Source organism: Staurois parvus, unplaced genomic scaffold, assembly GCF_062004578.1.
Source record: "Staurois parvus isolate SC_StPar_1 unplaced genomic scaffold, SC_StPar_1.0 ptg000898l, whole genome shotgun sequence".
NCBI classification, from domain to species: domain Eukaryota; kingdom Metazoa; phylum Chordata; class Amphibia; order Anura; family Ranidae; genus Staurois; species Staurois parvus.
In genome coordinates, this window is record NW_028318694.1 from 150,341 (window position 1) to 168,991 (window position 18,651).

The 18,651-nt window shown below is 36.3% G+C and overlaps 1 long non-coding RNA gene across 1 annotated transcript in view; it reads right to left on the reverse strand.

The window, feature by feature from the left end:
- Nucleotides 1-14,797: 14,797 nt before the first annotated feature.
- LOC149442233 (uncharacterized) overlaps nt 14,798-18,651 on the reverse strand; it is a 77,032-nt gene continuing 73,178 nt past the window's right edge. The window contains exon 4 of the long non-coding RNA XR_016307205.1: nt 14,798-15,336. This is a non-coding gene — a long non-coding RNA (uncharacterized LOC149442233). The remainder of the gene's footprint in view (nt 15,337-18,651) is intronic.

Here is an 18,651-nt window from a genome sequence, read left to right on the forward strand (position 1 = left end):
GGTTAATCTCCCTAACTCCCCTAATAATCTCCCTAATAACAGAGAGCAATCTAATCTGACAAGAATTCAAATCTCTCTTTATTCTATCCAAAACTAAAAAGAAAAAGTGTTGCCTTTGCTGACACTGTGAGTTAAAGGGGAACTATACTCACCTTGAATCCAGCGACACCCCAGAGCTCCCCGCTGACCATTCATATTTTTGGGTGGCCGGCTTCCAGGTCTCGATTGCTGGCTGGGCAGGGACAACGTCACTCCCACGCATGCGCAGGAGTGCGGTCAGCTTTGCCATTGCTAAATTTGTACAGTTAACTGCATGCTGCTCACTGTGCAAGGGAGAACAGGCAGGTATTTAACTTTAATGCAGAAGAGACAAAGCATGACTCTTCTGCATTAAAAAAACATGCCTGTCCACCCATTTTTATTTAGTCAAAATGTTTGAGTTGTCAGTGTCACCAGAGCAAGACATGTAAGTAAACTTATCAATGTGGACAAATGTTCTGAAGACAATGATCTAAGATGGGAATTCCAGTCACTTTAAGAAAGTTTCCTCTCACTTACTGTTGGGTCTCCAGGACATGAAGTGAAAGTAAATCCCTTCCCCCCCACAGAAAATAAAATAAATAGTTTTGGTTATGCATACCCTCTAATGGAAATCATATCCAGGTGCCTGAGATACTTAGATATAAAAGGCCACTAGCATTCAAGCTAAAGGTGTGCAGGCAACATCAAAAGCTGATATAAGCCAGAAACAGCTGTTGGAGCAACCTTTGGTACCATACCTGAATCCTGATTTGGCTTGGGATCTCAGAATTAATAACGTTTGTTTTGAATCTCATGTCATCAGTATTACAGGATCAGCCCCATTCTGTAGGCATGCTGTATTTCAGCAGGAAACAAGAAACCATATATTGGCATGAAAAACAAAGTAACAATTAGGCCAACAGATTTAACAAAAACCTAGCAAGGAAAACTCTAGTATCAAAATCATCAACAGCAGATTTACCACCAACCTATCAACAATGAACAATTATATGTGTATCTATCTATGTATCTATCTATCTATGTATCTATCTATCTATCTATCTATCTATCTATCTATCTATCTATCTATCTATCTATTTATCTATCTTACTTTTATTTATCTACACAACTAGCTAAAGCTCTGAACTTATTTTCCTTTTTTGTTAATATTTGTTAGCCTGTGTTCATATCAAGACTTATATCATCTGCCAGCCTGTCTGCTTGTCTGCCCATGCAATTGTCCATCCATCCCTTTATTCTTCCTTCTATGCATTTATCAGTCTGAAATTCTGATTATTGAGGGTCCACTAAACATTTAACTGTCAAGGGCGTGAAGAACATTTATTATTACATTATGTCTGTATCCTTATTGCTTTTAATGCCTGTTAGTGTTCTCACCATGTCATATATCATGTGCTGAAGATGTAAGACTTCAACAGGTCACTCAGAATCACATAATTAAAGACAATAAGGTCTACATCAATAGGGTTAAAAGAAGATGTAGTAAATTGGACAGACACACTACTGACTCAGAAGATGAGATTTATTCATTTGGCTGGTGAAGTCTTTTTCTTCTTCCGTGGGTTCATTGTAAGAGTCAGGAGTGGATGACAGATTTACATGGGCTAGGTAGCTTTGTCTCCAAAAGGAAGATGATAGAAGGACTGTCATAATGCAGCCAGGAATAGGGAGGTCATGCTGCCATATATAACTGTGTAGAATTATAAACTTTAAATTAATAACTACTAACTGTACATGGCATTTATTTCCCTGGACTGGGATCATTCAGCAATGATTTTCTTAAGGATCATAATTATCACCTCTATGTCTAATGTCTCCTTATCCCAGCTAGAGAGTGCCAGAGACTGTGGAGGCTGGCAAAATAGTAAAAAAAAAAGTTATGCTTCTTATTACTGTAGATCTGTGCCAAACAAAATGTACAGCGGAGCATGAAATTATTCTTGTTCACTGCTATTGGTTTTATTAACCCAAATACATCGAAGGAGAAGAGAAACAGTTTAAAACAACAGACTTCTTTGTGTACATGGATTTGATTCTAGCAAAAAAAATGATCAACATTCCTATAATTTAATGGAAATATATAAATAATATGTACGATATATTATTTGAGATTACTGTGCTGAAATTCCTTGCGTTGGATATACCCAAATCTAGAAGAAAATTGCAATTATTATTTCACTGGTATCATCATCATCACCATTTTCCATCAACATAATTATCATTATAGTTTTCAATCTACTTATACAAGTAGCACTAAATGAGAATCTAAAAGGCACAGGTGTGAGTCCAACATATATCTTCATCACTGTCTTCACCGAAAGTCCACTCAGATGTCTTTCTGACCAGCCTTTCAGTGAAGACATAGATCCAGATGAGAGGATTTTCTGATGAGGATTGGATAACTCTATGGTCATTAGCTAAAAGGTAATCTAATTTTTTGAGCTGTCATCAGAGCGCAGCAGAGGTTAAAACATGCACTGAGGACAAATGCTCTGGTGACAACTGTCTAATGAAAATTCCCCTCACAACACTTGCTTCTGCATTTGTCCACAATGTCACTACCGCCCAGCTCTCCACAGAATGTCCTCTCCATGGGGTAAAACAAAGTCTGAAACCTGTCAGCTACATAAAAGCTATTTTATCACTGCTGTCTACATATTAGCATATAGTTTTAATGGGCAGTTGCTTGAATGTAATAAAATATAACTCTAATAAAAGTAGAACTCTATGAACCTAAATTTTAGATCATGTGCTTCTCACCTCTTATTTCACATCAAACATATATGTAAGATCAGCATAAAAAAATCAAACAAAAAAACAAATAAAGTCTCATATTAAAACAATAAATCAAAAAAAGTCTCTTTTGAAAAAAACTTTATGTGGCTCTCTTATCCACTATTTCTCTGCACACCGCCATTCTTCCACACTGCAGTGCTTCTCTTCCACCAGATATAATCACACCTGGCAACTATGACCCACATATTTTTTCCATCATACATTTAAGAGTGCTTCCCAATGTGACATACAATCCAAAAAACAAAACACATATCATGCATATAATTATATTAAGTAAAGTCCTTAGTGCAAAACTTGTTTCTTAAATTGTGCACATGTGATTTCCATATAAACTTTGCGATTCATGCTCTTTGCTCTCTACTAGTGGTAACACTCACTCACCAACTACTGTGGACTCTTATATTTAAACAAGAGTTTTGTTCATTTTGGTGGGACAAATCTAGTTCTGCTGGCTCCTGTAGTTCTCCTAGGATCGACTTTGCTTATCACCATATATCATCTTGGTGTCTCAATTGGAGTAGGATGTTCGTGCATATAAGGAATAGAGGAAGGCATCCAGATAGTGCGATATTGTTTATTAAAGGTAAAATATATATATATATATTCCACTCACATGAATACAATATTAACAGACATAAAATGCAGGGCTAGAAAGTAACGCGCCGCTGTGCATTCCAAAGGCAGGATATGAGGTCACCACAGTCTGCAGCTGACACGTTTCGCCTCACCCACTGGACGACCCACAAATACAGAGGTTGGACAAAATTCTGTAAGCACCAGGTAACAGAAAAAAAGTAATTACCTAATATGGTGTTTGACCGCCTTTGGCATCCAAGACGGCCTGGATTCTCCTGGGAATTGACAAATATAAGTCTTGGATGGCGGATAATGGAATCTGATACCACACTTAATGCATAATCGTTCCAGTTCTTGCAGAGATAGTGCAGGCTAAAAACAAGTCTGAACCAAAAAATTGACCATAGTGGCACTATGATATTGAGGTCCAGCAACTGTGGTGCCCAGGGAAGGTGCAAGATTTTGTCTGCATGCTCATCAAAGCACAATTTAACAACACCAGCTATGTGAATCAGAGAATTATCATCTTGGTAAATGGCGCTGTCTTCGAGAAACAATGTCTGCACCATTGGGTGCACATGGTCGGCCAAAATTTGTACATAGTCACTGGCAGTGACACTACCTTTCAAGGTGATGATGGGGTCTTCAGATTACCAAGATATGGCTGCCCAAACCATGATTGCGCTGCTACCATGCTTTTCCTTTGGCACAAGATAGTCCTAGTTATAAGCTTGGAACAGTATATGCCACACGTAAACACGTCCAGTGGTTGGGAACAAAGTGAAGCTCGATTCATCGGACCATATTACAGGCTTCCATTGATTGGTAGTCCATGATTTATGGGTGTTGCACCACTCTCTCCTCTTTTGAGCATTAATATTGGTCACTAGTGGTTTGGCAATTGCAGCTCACCCAAGAATATTTTGCTTATTGAGTTCCCTCCACACACGTTTTGAAACAGGCTTTGAAACACAGAGATTGAGCCCTGAAATCACTTTTGCAGCAGTTGTTTTCTTACTCCAGATCACAATCCTGTGCCATGTCCTTTTGTCTCTTTCGGTCAGTTGGACCATGTCAACCATACTTATGCTTATCAGACGATGCTTATCAGAGATTTTCCTGGAAACTGTATATGCCGTTATAACCTTTGATACTGTACCTTGCGATACGCCAAAAAATTTACAACTTTAGTCACAGAGGCACCAGCTACGCAGGCACCAATAATTTGCCCTCTTTTAAGCTCAGTAAGCTCTGACATTACTCTATATTACTAGCAAGGCATATAGTGAATGACGTAAGTGAGGCTTCCCACCTGTTAGCTAGGTCACAGTGGAAGCAAAAGAATGTTGCAGCACTTCTACTTTCAACACGAAACACGATGTCACTTTCACACCTTCAACCCATGTAGTGTTTCCATATTTTTTGTGCAACCCTTGTATAGGTCAGTTCATGTAAGGATTTTGTCCACTTTAAATGGGAGCCTTATGCACTCATCCTCAGTGATCTCCATAAAAACTGGATACCACCTCGCACTGAATAATAGCTTCATAAACAACCAGGTTTCCACTTTTATTTCTCCTTTATCCTTCACCTTCAGTATATCTGTCTTTGTCTCTTTAAATCCCCACTGAGCCTCTTGCAAAAAAAAAAAACACCACATAGTGTTTTACCTTGAAAACATAATAATTCATACACCCCACAAAGATAACAATCACATTTTACAGGTGCCTCAAAGCACAAATGAATACAGGCATGAAAAACAGTACAGCTCCTCTTTACCAAACAAAGAGGTATAGTTACATAGGAAGCTGTATCTCGGCACTCTGTGTGTGATGACATCATCCTCACCAATACGCGTTTCATCACAGGGTCACTTGACTTCATCAGGGGGAAAAATCATATTGGTTTTATTTTGCTATTAACCTCCCTGGCGGTATGATTATGTCAGGAATTTTGTGCTGAAAGCGTTACCATTTTTTTGCATGGAAATATGTAGTTTTTTATTGTAGGCTGTAATTTTTAGGAATAACTCACTGAAATCTATCCGAAAAAGAGTCTATTAAACATTCCGGATATGATAAAACTTGAAACACGAAATCATAAATTATAATTTAATAAATAATCATAAAAAATAATAATATAATAATAATAAATTTAATTCAATAATATAATCAAACCAAAAACACTGAAATTTGAAATACAGAGGCAAATTCGCACATCGCTGAGCAAAATCGCAAAATCGTTTTCAGTGTCTGATGACGAATTTCCCCACAAATCATTATCACTCAATTCAGCAAGTGGTTCTGATTTACTATCGCTGTTCTAAAACCGCTTTTGACGTAAAGGGATGCTTTTTGGCCGCCATGGACTTTTCTAAGTTTCCAGGCAGAAAGAACAGTCAAAATGCAGGCAGGGCACAGGACAAAGTAGTGGGGACAAAATGTATGTGAAATGCAGTGAAAAAGCAATGACAGCAAAAATGTCATTTTTTAAAAATTTCAAATTTCCCGCCGGTTCCGCCGCCCGAACGTTCCGACGTCACAGGGACCGGAACACGGAAGCCAGATGCCGACATCCGCCGGAGGAGATGGACGGGGACGCTGCAGGGGACACATCGTGGGAGCGAAGGACAAGGTAAGTGCTGCAGGGACCCCCAGAGAACGCTGCATGGTAAGCCCGAGTGTAGCTCGGGGTTACCGTTCTTGGTATAGAAATTCTACCCCGAGCTACACTCGGGAAAACCGCCAAGGAGGTTAAAGACATATATGAGAGTGTTAACCCTTTGAGGACCGTAAGATTTTGGACCGCCAAAAGAATCAATTTTTTTGTTTTTAAAGTTCGTACACTTCAGTTGCTGTAACTAATCCATTTCATGAAATAATTGGCAAAAAGCTAGATCCATTTGTTGTTTGTTGATAAGAACTAATATTTTGACTCAAACCAAAAAAAAAAAAGAGTTTTAAGTTCTTAATCAGATGATACACGCAATTAAAAACATGGGACAAATATGTCCCTTGGTCCTCAACAGGTGGAGGCAGCTTTGAGGTATTTGTGGTTTAGCAGCTCAGGTTTTAACACATACAATACTATGAGCCTCTTTTTATTTTTGGAAAACCCTGCAGAAGTATTGCATTAATAATGCAAATGTGTACACCTTCACAGATTCATATATATTGTATACAGAAATAGATAGAAAATCAACTGCCTTGAATTTTCCTTTCACCTCTCTCCTTCACTCATTCTTTTTCTCCCTCCCTATCTTTTTCTCTCTCTCTCTTTCTCTTTATATATATAAGTACTTGTAAAACAAATAGCCATATGCATCTTTAACAAGCTGTCATGGCCAGTCCATGATGAATGAGGTGTAAAGACATTTTTATCTATTTATACTATCTTTTGTGACATCAAGGCCATGGGCAAAGCCAGCTTTACTGTGAAAATATGCCATGACACTATCTGAAATCTTAAAATACTTTTTTGAGGCCTTCATTCTGTTTATTTAGTACTATGCTCACACAATCTGGCTGTATGCGTGGGGACAAAATCCCAAACTGAACTGAAAGCATACCACACAAGCACCAGGCTCTAATTCTCAAGGACAGGCTGCCTTAATAAAATATTCCCTTTGTTCTTATTGCAGACATGGAATGTGTTTTTTTCTCATTTGCTCTAGGGTTCTGGAAATCTGTTTTGGATTATATAAAGTAATAATTAACTCAATTAGCATCTTTATAATCACCTCTCCCTGTCTTTTAATGAGAAATTGTTTAAATCAATGTGATTGACTTTAGAATTGTTTAAAAGTTTATTAGTCAGTTTTCATGAATTCACTACGAATATTATTTATTGTATATTAAAATATTGGATGTATAGCTTTTGTGTGAAGTACACAATTACAATTGAAAAGTTAAAGTGTATACAGTAGATAGATTTTTAGATATGGAAGTAGGGGAGGGTTAAAACCCCAGCCAGTTTATTTTACCTGCCTGTGCACAATTGAGGAGATTTATGTTTACTTTAATTACTCTTTTAGACTCTTGGAAAAGTGACCATTATTATAACAAAATTAGTTATTATTAAACTTCAGCATAAGTATTTTGAATAATAAGTTACACAATGTGAATATTAGAAGCTTTCATTTGTCGCTACAATTCTGAATTACAATATATGCAGTCCCTTTAGTATAAAGTTGTCCATACAAGCGGTAACTTTTAATCAATTTCAACTACATTAAATTTAATGGAATTGTACACGCCATAGCAAGTAATCACCAGAAACTTGAGAATAAATTCACGGCTTCAATGCAGGAAATTGGAAAATTCAACCAAAGGTGGAAAGAAAATACAGAAATATTCTTAAAAGCTATAGTTTTTTTAACCAATCACCTTGCAGTTAATAGAAACCACCTTTTTATGTATTTGATTGCTTTTTTAAATGAAAAGTTTGATTGCTTTATTAAATTGCCACCTGTATCTCCAGCTTTAGGGTATTGAATATGTGAACTATAAGAAATACTACATCCTGTGGGAAGCATGGGGAGGTACAGGGGTTTATTTACTAAAGCTGGAGAGTGCAAAATCAGGCTCACTTTAGAAGCTGATTGGTTTCTATGCAGAAGTAAGCCTCATTTTGCACTGTCCATGTTTAGTAAATAAACCCCACAGTTTGTTCTTACTCATCCTTAATTCCCTAGTATGAACTTGGTCAGACAGTAACTTTGGCTTACAGGAGATTTTGCTTTGCAATGTGCAACCTGAAAGAAGGCCACCTTGAGGGGAAAAGGATCCTTGGAGGCCAGTGCCCCTCAAGAGGAACCAATGGGTTAGGGACACGCTCAAAGAGGCCTCTTAATGCATGATTTGCATTCCCATGTTTCTAAAATAGTTATTGGAAACAGTGTGCAAGAACTTCACACAAATATAAAGCAACAACTTGTCCAGAAGGAAGGGATTCTAAATTTGTTTTATTCTGTCGGCGTAAAATAAAAAAAAGTACTTTTAAAAAGTATAAAATATTTTAATGTACTGAAGAACACCAATATTCCACCATTCCTATACTCCATTGATCTGCTACTGGTTTACAAACTACTGGAAAAAAGCAACCCTTGCTGAACTTTATCTAAACTTTGAGAATCACAGATTTTGCAAGAAGACACACACCTTCTCCCTCTCTTACATCTAAAGCAGGTGGCACTGAGTACCAGGGAACAATGTTCTTTATTCTTGTTGGCTTGAACTTAGGGCCATTCTAGAAATAAGTCATAGAAATTGACCAAGCAAGGCAGCCATGCACACAAGATAAATGCCAGGATAAAAGCAAGAGCCATTTAGCACATGTTGTGTTCCATGAGTCAGTTTAAAGCCTAAATTAAGTCTTTCTGAGCTGTGTTGTTGATTAATGCATTGTACAGGGGGTTTACTGGACTGATGGAGACCTGGGCCACTAAGCTCTGAGTGAGAGCAGAAATTTGGTTCTCCAACATGCTGCAGGCACACGTCAGATTCTTGTAGTTCTAATCACACTTAATGAAAAACAATACAGTGTATACTGTATGTCATATTCTATGATTGTTATGCAGCCCAATTGTGTAATATGTATAAAAAACAAGACTTTAATTGGGTTTAAATGCAAATTATTCATGTTTCACATGTTTTACTCTTAACATCTAAAGCCCAATGACTAGGATATTTGTGAGCATGGGTTTACTTGGTTAAGTTAAAAATCCCTGTAAGAAAGCACCCCTAGGATCAGTGGTAAAGTAATGTAAATTATATTGTATCTCAATGCTAGGGTCACTTTGACTTTTCGGTGTCTAATAAATGAAAAAGAAAATACATTTTAGATTTACTGCAGAGTGATACATTTAATCCTGAGATTCTCAAAGCATTATGAACCAGAAGACCCTACTCCATGCTTTGTATATAAAGAGCAGAAGTTGTAAAACTTGAACTTTTACACTCAAACATTAAGATTGCACCTGCTTCGTCTATTTATAATACATGATGGATGCAGGGCTCAGAGCATGACTAGCATATGCACATATTAAAATGCAGCATAAAGTCTGCCACTTGTGTTAAAAATAGCTGGTGACTTGTACTAGGTTTTGAAGTGTCACTGTGCAATATATTACACAGGTAACACATAGGAAACTTTTATGCTGGCCATTCATGGGCTGATTTTTTTTTTTTGGCTGATGTGATCTTGATAATATGCAAATATATGAGTGACAATGAACAGCTCAAAACAGACATTTCTACAGAAATATGTAACATTCTCGCACAAATCTGCCAACATGTTTGCAAATCTGTAATGTTACATGAAACACTTTCAGATGTAAGGATTTGCAAAATTATCCTTTCACTGAGAGTATATTTACTGTAAATGGATACGATTTGACATTTATAGTTTTCTAGCAAAAACTGTAGAGTATTGGAAGGATTAGTGCACCACAACAGTTCAGTAAAGGTTATATTTTAACACAATGCTAAATTAAAAACATGTTTTGGGGGGCTCAAAACTCCCCCTTTATCAGGACTGAGAGATTAAATAGTACAAAGAAGTATATATTTAAAAAATTGTATATCTAAAACAATGATCTATAAGAATATATATAAAGAGTAAACACATTCCTAATAATATTGATAACAACAATAGTAGCAATAAAAATAATAAGAAAAGCTTGATATTAAAAAAAGAATAAGTGCTAAAGACATATTACATAATAATTGTGTCTCCGTGTGTAATGGTAAAGGACATTAGCAGTATAAAAAGTGGTACAAGAGTGGTTGAAAACAAAAATAGTAAACTAATATGCTAATGTATGCATACACATATTGCAGGCATTTCAATTAAGGTTGGGGTTATTTCTGTAATATCTAAAATATGTAAAGAAATGTAAAAAATGTAGAGGATATGTAAGTTTATTTTATAATGTAAGGTATAAAATAAATATTGTAAAATAATATTGTGACGAACACGGTGCCTTTCTCACCAACTCGTAGCAAAGGACCGGCCGATCTCACCCTGTCGCTTACATAAAAATTGCCATCTCAGCTACATTCTGCACAAAGATTTTTCAGCTCTCAGAACCACAACCTAGGTGCCAGCAGCCTGAGAGTGATTGTCACTGGGTGAAGTTAATTAAGCAATTAACTCTTTAAGCTACCACCACCACCACCACCTTTTGACTGAGGAGGCGGAAACTCGCAATCTTAACAAGAACAAATATGAAAAACAATTGTCTGTACACACACTGTCACAACAGACAGGTATATTCAGAGATATATCATATATAGTAGCACTCTTCAAAAGACAGGGATTCTTTAGTTTGCATTAAAAACCTTGGGGACGGTTTTAACACTTTTCAAATTAGGGTTTATTTATGGAAAGGTAAAAAAGTGCAAATTAAATATTTACAGAATAGCCAAAATTGCAGTGATAAAGTTCCTCTTGACACAACATCAACATAGGCTATAAATAGAGATGAGCGAATCGAACTTGGCGAAGTGGAATTCGTTTAGAATATTAGGAAAAATTCGATTCGCATCGAATCCAAATTTTAGCAAACTTCGGATGCACGAATCGAATTTTCCCCGATCAGCCAGCAAAAGTGTCACTGCAGAGAGCTCCGCTATTTCTGACAGTTCTCTGACAGTTCTGACAGTTCATTTACAGCGGTTGAAACATTGTATCTATTTGTTTCCATTTAGGATACAGATGTTTTTATTCGGAAATAAATAGATACAATGTTTCAACCGCTGTAAATGAACTGTCAGAACTGTCAGAGAACTGTCAGAAATAGCGGAGCTCTCTGCAGATACACTTTTTGCTGTACTGGAATTCTTCTTCTTTTCATTCTTCTTCTTCTTTTCATTCTTCTTCTTCTTCTTCTTTTCATTCTTCTTTTCATTCTTCTTCTTCTTCTTTTCATTCTTCTTCTTCTTCTTTTCATTCTTCTTTTCATTCTTCTTCTTCTTCTTTTCATTCTTCTTCTTCTTTTCATTCTTCTTCTTCTTCTTTTCATTCTTCTTTTCATTCTTCTTCTTTTCATTCTTCTTCTTCTTCTTTTCATTCTTCTTTTCATTCTTCTTCTTCTTTTCATTCTTCTTCTTCTTCTTTTCATTCTTCTTTTCATTCTTCTTCTTCTTCTTTTCATTCTTCTTCTTCTTCTTTTCATTCTTCTTCTTCTTCTTCTTTTCATTCTTCTTTTCATTCTTCTTCTTCTTCTTTTCATTCTTCTTCTTCTTCTTTTTATTTTTCTTTTCATTCTTCTCATTCTTCTTTTAATTCTTCTTTTCATTCTTCTTCTCATTCTTCTTTTCATTCTTCTTCTTCTTCTTTTCATTCTTCTTCTTCTTTTCATTCTTCTTCTTTTCATTCTTCTTCTTCTTCTTTTCATTCTTCTTCTTCTTCTTTTCATTCTCCTTTTCATTCTTCTTCTTCTTCTTTTCATTCTTCTTCTTTTCATTCTTCTTTTCATTCTTCTTCTCATTCTTCTTTTCATTCTTCTTCTTCTTCTTTTCATTCTTCTCATTCTTCTTTTCATTCTTCTTTTCATTCTTCTTCTCATTCTTCTTTTCATTCTTCTTCTTTTCATTCTTCTTCTTCTTCTTTTCATTCTTCTTCTTTTCATTCTTCTTTTCATTCTTCTTCTTCTTCTTCTTCTTCTTCGTCGTGCCCCGTGACTGCCCAAATGAGTGAAGTGTGCGGTGATTCTAAGATCGACGGCACTCATCTGCATGTCATACTGACTGACAGTATTATTTATCTTCCCCAGCAGACTCCAAGGGCATTTAAATTAAAGGTACAGTGTTCTGCACTAATATAAAGGCTCTCTGAAGCCTAGAAACCCTTTTAATAAGTTAAATTCGCGGCGAATAAATTCGCATCGAATCTAATTTCTCCCGCAAATTCGGCGAATCAGCCGAATCGAATTTTTGAATAATTCGCTCATCTCTAGCTATAAAGACCAAAGTATATTCTGTCACTTCCCCATTGTTTACTAGAAAGACTTCTAATGACTAATAACAATAACTAGTGAACAAGTACCCCTATTATACCAGAAAAACCGTTGTAAGAAAAAAGATAGCCTTTTTGGTATTTTCCAACTAAACATCCTCATGCCCGATGGTCTGAAAGAGACACCTTTGATTTACCTGGTTCTCTCCCTCTGTTAGAAATGGTTGCACCTCTTTAAAATGATTACTATATTTATCCAGTACAGTTATATTATACAAGTGAAGAAAGACTCGCTGAAAGAAAAAAAATCAGTACGACATATAGGGGTTGATTTAAAGACATTAAATAGACTGTTCACTTTGCAAGGGAATTTGCAGTTAGGTTTGTGAGCGTGGTAAAAAAAATTAACTTTGCAAAGAATACCCAATCACATACAAGAAAAGGAAAAGTATTATTGCTTTCACATTATTGGATACTAGAAGACAGCAGAGCTTCATTGCATTCACTAAACTAAAGGAAAATTCTCTTGCAAAGCAAACAGCCGATTTAATGCCTTTAGTAAATCAACTCCATAGTCTGTAATATGTTTATCATTTTATTAGATTTAAACACACACTCATTAGTATTATAGCTCCCAACAAACCTAAACATCTTTTGTTGGTTTATAGACATCTTCTGTTGGTATTTACTCTTGACAACGCAGAGGCTATAACATTTTTACTGCCTGTTTGTCTCTAACACAACTCTACTAGTGTAATCATTTTCAATGCAAGCTCTCTTGGCATATGACCCATCATAGATAACATATACACATTATGCATTTACAGTACCTATCCACCCAATCATTGCATTTATGCTTTTATCATGCCTTTATCATTTCTGTTATTACTACTACTTCACCAAATTAGTTTTCCCTTAGATTTCCCTGTCCCCATTATATCCTCACTCTTTTCTCTATGTTGTACTAACAGCATCCCTCACACTCCTCATCTCTATTCTACTATCACAAAGTTTCTTATTGCAAGATCTTGTCTTTATCCCACCTCTATTCTAGGTATGGCTCAGTTTCTGCCACAGTCCTGCCCCTACACGGTCCCATTCTTTCCGCTATTTTTGTTTTTATTTCCATTCTACAGGCATGTTGAGTGCTGTCACGCTGGCGCCTGACCGTTATGTCATAAGCATGTTTCCATTTCACACCACTGTTCTCTCTGCAAGTGGACTTTAATGCTTTCACCACTCACAATCCTGCTGGCTACTCTGTTTCTGTTGTTACATGATACACTTTACATCCTGCTGGCAACTCTGTTTCTATTTCTACATGAGATTCACTTTATTATACTGCTACTATCTGGTCTTACCATCACTAATATTACATTATTTTCTGTTCAAGCAACCATCCATTCTTGTTTTCTTATGTAAATCTGCTATTCGTTCTCATACTGAGTAGTATCTTTCTTTTAAATAACCTTCTCTCTACTCGCCATTTTTTAATTCAGATTTTTCTCCCATTACATTCATCACTTTTTTCCCCAGTCCATTCTGTCCCCACAATTGCAGTCCAGTATCAATTGAACCCAATTGTTGGCATAAAAATCTATCCACCATACATCATCTTATATGAATGCATAATTCTGCTATTAATAATGCATTATAATTGGGTTGATTTACTAAAACTGGAGAGTGTAAAATCTGGTGCAGCTGTGCATGGTAGCCAATCAGCTTCTAACTTCAGCTTGTTCAGTTAAGCTTTGACAAAAAAACCTGGAAGCTGATTGGTTTCTATGCAGAGCTGCACCAGATTTTGTACTCTCCAGTTTTAGTAAATCAACCCCTTTGACTTACACAATGATTTGCCTGTTAGATGTGCTGTAAATGAATTGAATATATTTAAACATCATGCATACTTCTGCTAAAGTTCCCACAATTCTATAAATAATCATTTTATCAATACCTATAGTTTAACTTGAGTAATAATACCATTGTTTTTATACTATTTTGCAGAATTTGTTTTATATTATAAATTATATTAGAACATAAATTGACACATTTTAGATACAGTATATTCCTCCCCTAAACTAAATACATACAGTACTCTCTCTCTGTCTCTCTCCCTCTTTCTATATTATATATACAGTATTTGTGTGTGTGTATGCAGACCATTAGTTTACCATTTGTTTGTTTTCAGTCACCGTTGTACCACTTTTCTTATGACCACTAATGACACAGTTACTGTTTAGCGCATATTAGTTTTACTATCAAGCCTATATTATGATGTTAATTGTTACTTTTGCTTTATTATCATATGATCAATTTTATTATAAATACAGAGGGTATTGAAAAGAATCACCCCCTTTTAAAATAATCACATTTTGTTGCTTTGCAGCCTGAAATGAAGACAGACACAGTTTTTGTTTTATCCAGCTCTATTTACTCAGTGCAATTTATAACATCCAAGTGAAAGATATAACACCAACATAGTGCTCCAGTTTTAGTAAATCTCCCCAAATGTTGCTGACCCATAGCAGGAAATGTCTGATCATGGCGAGGTTACAAGGTATTATTTTAATGAAAGTGGCATTGAAAACTACTTTTGATTACATTTACAGATTAAAGATTATTAGGGGAATTTAATAAAGCATGTACAACACTTTTCAGAAAGTAATTTCCTACTTGTGCTTTATTCTGGCAAGCAGTTGCACCAGTTTTTGTAACATTACTAACACGAGCAAAAATTTAGGTACTTCTAACTACTGCCACTTTAAGAACTTGTTGCTATGGAAACTACAGATTTTTAAAGCATTTCTGACAGTTCACAGATTAGTAAACTGGTGATAATTAAGACAATCTCTGAGCTAGTTAACAGAAGTATGTCAGTACTTAGATGGGAACATGTCTCTGCTGGGAAGCTTCACAAGTCTCTATCCCTGATCCCATTCAGCTGTCATCCAGTTGATTCGGCATCTGAAAACGAAATGTAAAAAAATGGCCGGTGATAATGGTGATGTCATTACCTAAATATGACAATGGGTGGGCTGAGCCTGATGGGGAACCAAGAGACTTGCTCCCCATCTGCCCACCTTACTTTGACCACACTTGGCACTGGTTGAAATTGAAGGCTGCTATTGGACTGAATAGCAACTAAGGATCTGTCCATGGCCATGTACTATTACTCAATAGCCAGATGGATCTGATAGGGAACTGATCCTTCAGTTCCTGATCAGGTTCTGCTTACCCTTAGTATAAAACTCCTCAGCCATGAGCCTGTCAGTGTAATGGGTGCAGTGGCCGGGGAGGGAGGGAGCACACTGAGGAAGGAGGGGCCAGTATGGACACTCAAATCTTAGTACCTGACACTGACATATTCATGTACTTGTCTCTGACAAGTACATAATTCAAGTGCAAGCACTGACAATTCTGGTGCAGAGGCCCAAAGGAATTCCAAGGGGTGTCTATAACACTCTTTATGAGTTCCCCTATATAAGAAATTTTTGAATGAGTTTACATATACTTGAAGGCATGACTAAACTTTGTCAGTGCAGTCCTTTGTTCTTCTGCAGTACCTATAATATGAGAATATCAGATACTCAGTAATAGAAAAACACAAAGGGGTTGATTTACTAACAGCAAATAGACTGTTCACTTTGCAAGTGCAGTTGCACTTTGCAAAAAGAAAGTTTTCCCCAGAGCTTAATGAATGAGGTGAAGCTCCACTGACTTCCATCATCCAATCATGTTTAAGCCTTTTTTTTATTTTCCTTGCATGTAATTGGGTACTCTTTGTAAAGTGAATTTCACCACATTCACTAAGGTTTGGGCAAAAGTCCCTTCCAGAATGCAAGTGTACTTCCTTTAGTAAATCAACCCCAAAGAGTGCCAATTCAGATTATTTTGTGTAAGTATTCATAAATGCAATATGTATATATATATATATATATAATGATACAGTACGGCACTTATTATTTTCCCCCCTACTTTACTTATCAGATATTTCCCCAGCCGTGTCTCTTATACTGGAATTTTGCTTGATAGAATGGTTAAAGGATAAGTTCACCTTTCGTAACATGTTACAATCAGACTGGCCTCCGCTCCCCATTTTGACAGCTAGCGGGGGATCTTCTCTCCCTTCGCTACCTGTCAAATTTAAAAAACCGTGGCCATGCTGGGCTCCGCCCACACGGCCGCATCACTCATTCACAGTCATCTCTGAATGAGAGACTACAAGTCCTGGCAGACTTAGCGGCTGTCAGCTTCTAGTCCTCAATGAACTACCACGGAGCTGTGAAGCGCTGTGGTAGTTCACACATTCTTCCTGTCAGTATATCTGCTTGCTTGTAAAAAATAATAAATGCACATTTTTTTACCTGGTGAACTTATCATTTAATGGCTAGGTCAAACCAGTTTAGGCTGATCATAAATTAGGGTAGGTGTATTGGTGACAGGCTACTAGTTTAAGCAAACTGGCAATATAATTGTAAGGTGGCTAGCATTTCTACAACAATTTAATAACACAAACCATGCATAGTCCCGTAAAGTAACTTAAAATGCACATTCTTATATTTTACATAAAAATTATGTGAAAATTTGAACCAGATGAAAGAGTGAGGAAGCTTAGCTAATCCATATGCCATAGAAAGGGTATTCAACATCCTTGAAGAAATGGGTAATTGAGTTGAAGGCCACAATGCTAGACATAACCAGTTATCACACTAGTTCTCAAGAAAAGTCATGTTTAAAAAGTAAAATACCAACTGTCTTTTGAAATGCCATGATTCCCTAAAGTCCTGTTATAGAGTTCTAAATTCCAAGTACTGTATCTCTGCATCTACATGCAAAGGACAAAGGGTCAAAGACATACTTTTTCCTTAGTTAAGAGTCTTCTTACATTTTATTACAAGACCCTAGGGAAGGATCTCTATTAAATTCCATTCTTTACTAATCAAAGGCTTATAATTTTAACAAAAAAAGCCCTATGTATTAATGTGATTATGATCACATGAAATGATAGAGCGTGTTGTGTTTCTCAAACCTGATTACTGTCAAGTGGATGGTTTAACCTTGTTTATCTACTTACCAGTAAGCAAAGGTGATTGACCAAATAATTAAATTTCTTTAACAAGATCATATGAAGCAAATTATTTTTCTTACTATCCCAGCAAGTTAATAATGAACAAAAACACAGCCTTTATGATAAAATATTTTATTATATGATCAACTAATATTTTTATGACATACTACTTTTTATTTGAACTTTAAAAATAAAAATGTAGCACGTATGCAGCTGATATTTAGAATTTCTTATAAAGCCCATGACACAAGATCAAATCTCTGAAAGACAGATTTCGATAAAATCAAAACTATAATTTTATAACTATTTTTACTTTTTCTGGCAATTCAACCCTATTGAGTACAAATTTTTTGATGGCTTTGATGCTGTTTATATGTCTGTAATTTTATGTTTGGTGAATGCTTTGTAAATCCCCCAAAAATTAGTCAATTAAAGTCAAGCCAAAAACTTGAAAAGATTTAGGTAGAATGCTCACTTCCTCCTGGTGTTTACTGCTATCCAGGGCTCCGTTAGAGAGATTTAGGACTTTAGTACATTGGACATTGCTGTCAAATGTTGGCTTTTGCATTCAAACATAAAGGTTCTCAAACTCAAGTTCTCAAAAACAAATCACAGCAAAAGGAGGGGTTTGGCCTTCAATGCAAGTGCAACTCAATAGATAATGATGTGTTCAGAGAAATGCAGCACTACCCACAGCAGGACAAATGATACCTCAGATGGGTCACCAACACTAAACTATTAAAGTAAATGGGAATCCACTAACCTGTATTTAAAGGGTTAGTTCACCTTCATCAAAAAATTGCCTATACAGGTAAATGGGGCTTGTAGATGAAAAAACTGTGCAGCTTTGACCAAAGTTAAATTAGGCCCTTTTATTATAGGTGAGACCATTTACATACCTCTCAAATCCTGTCCAATAAACTCCAAAACCTCAACCCATCCTGTCTTGTTGCTAGGATGTTGCTAAGACATTTCAAGTTTGAACCCCCTTGCATGTGCTCCCCTGTTGCAGTAGCTCTGAGCTCAGCGATGTTGCAATGGAGGAGGTAGTGGACCATATGTGTGCAAGATGTGCTTTTGTGATGGTGGAGGTGGGCAGTAGCATTGTAGCAACAAAGCAGAATGGGCTGATGCCATCTCTGTAAGTTTTTCTTCCTGGTTTAGGGAGGTATGTAAATGACCAACACCTATAGTAAAGCCTAGTATGCACA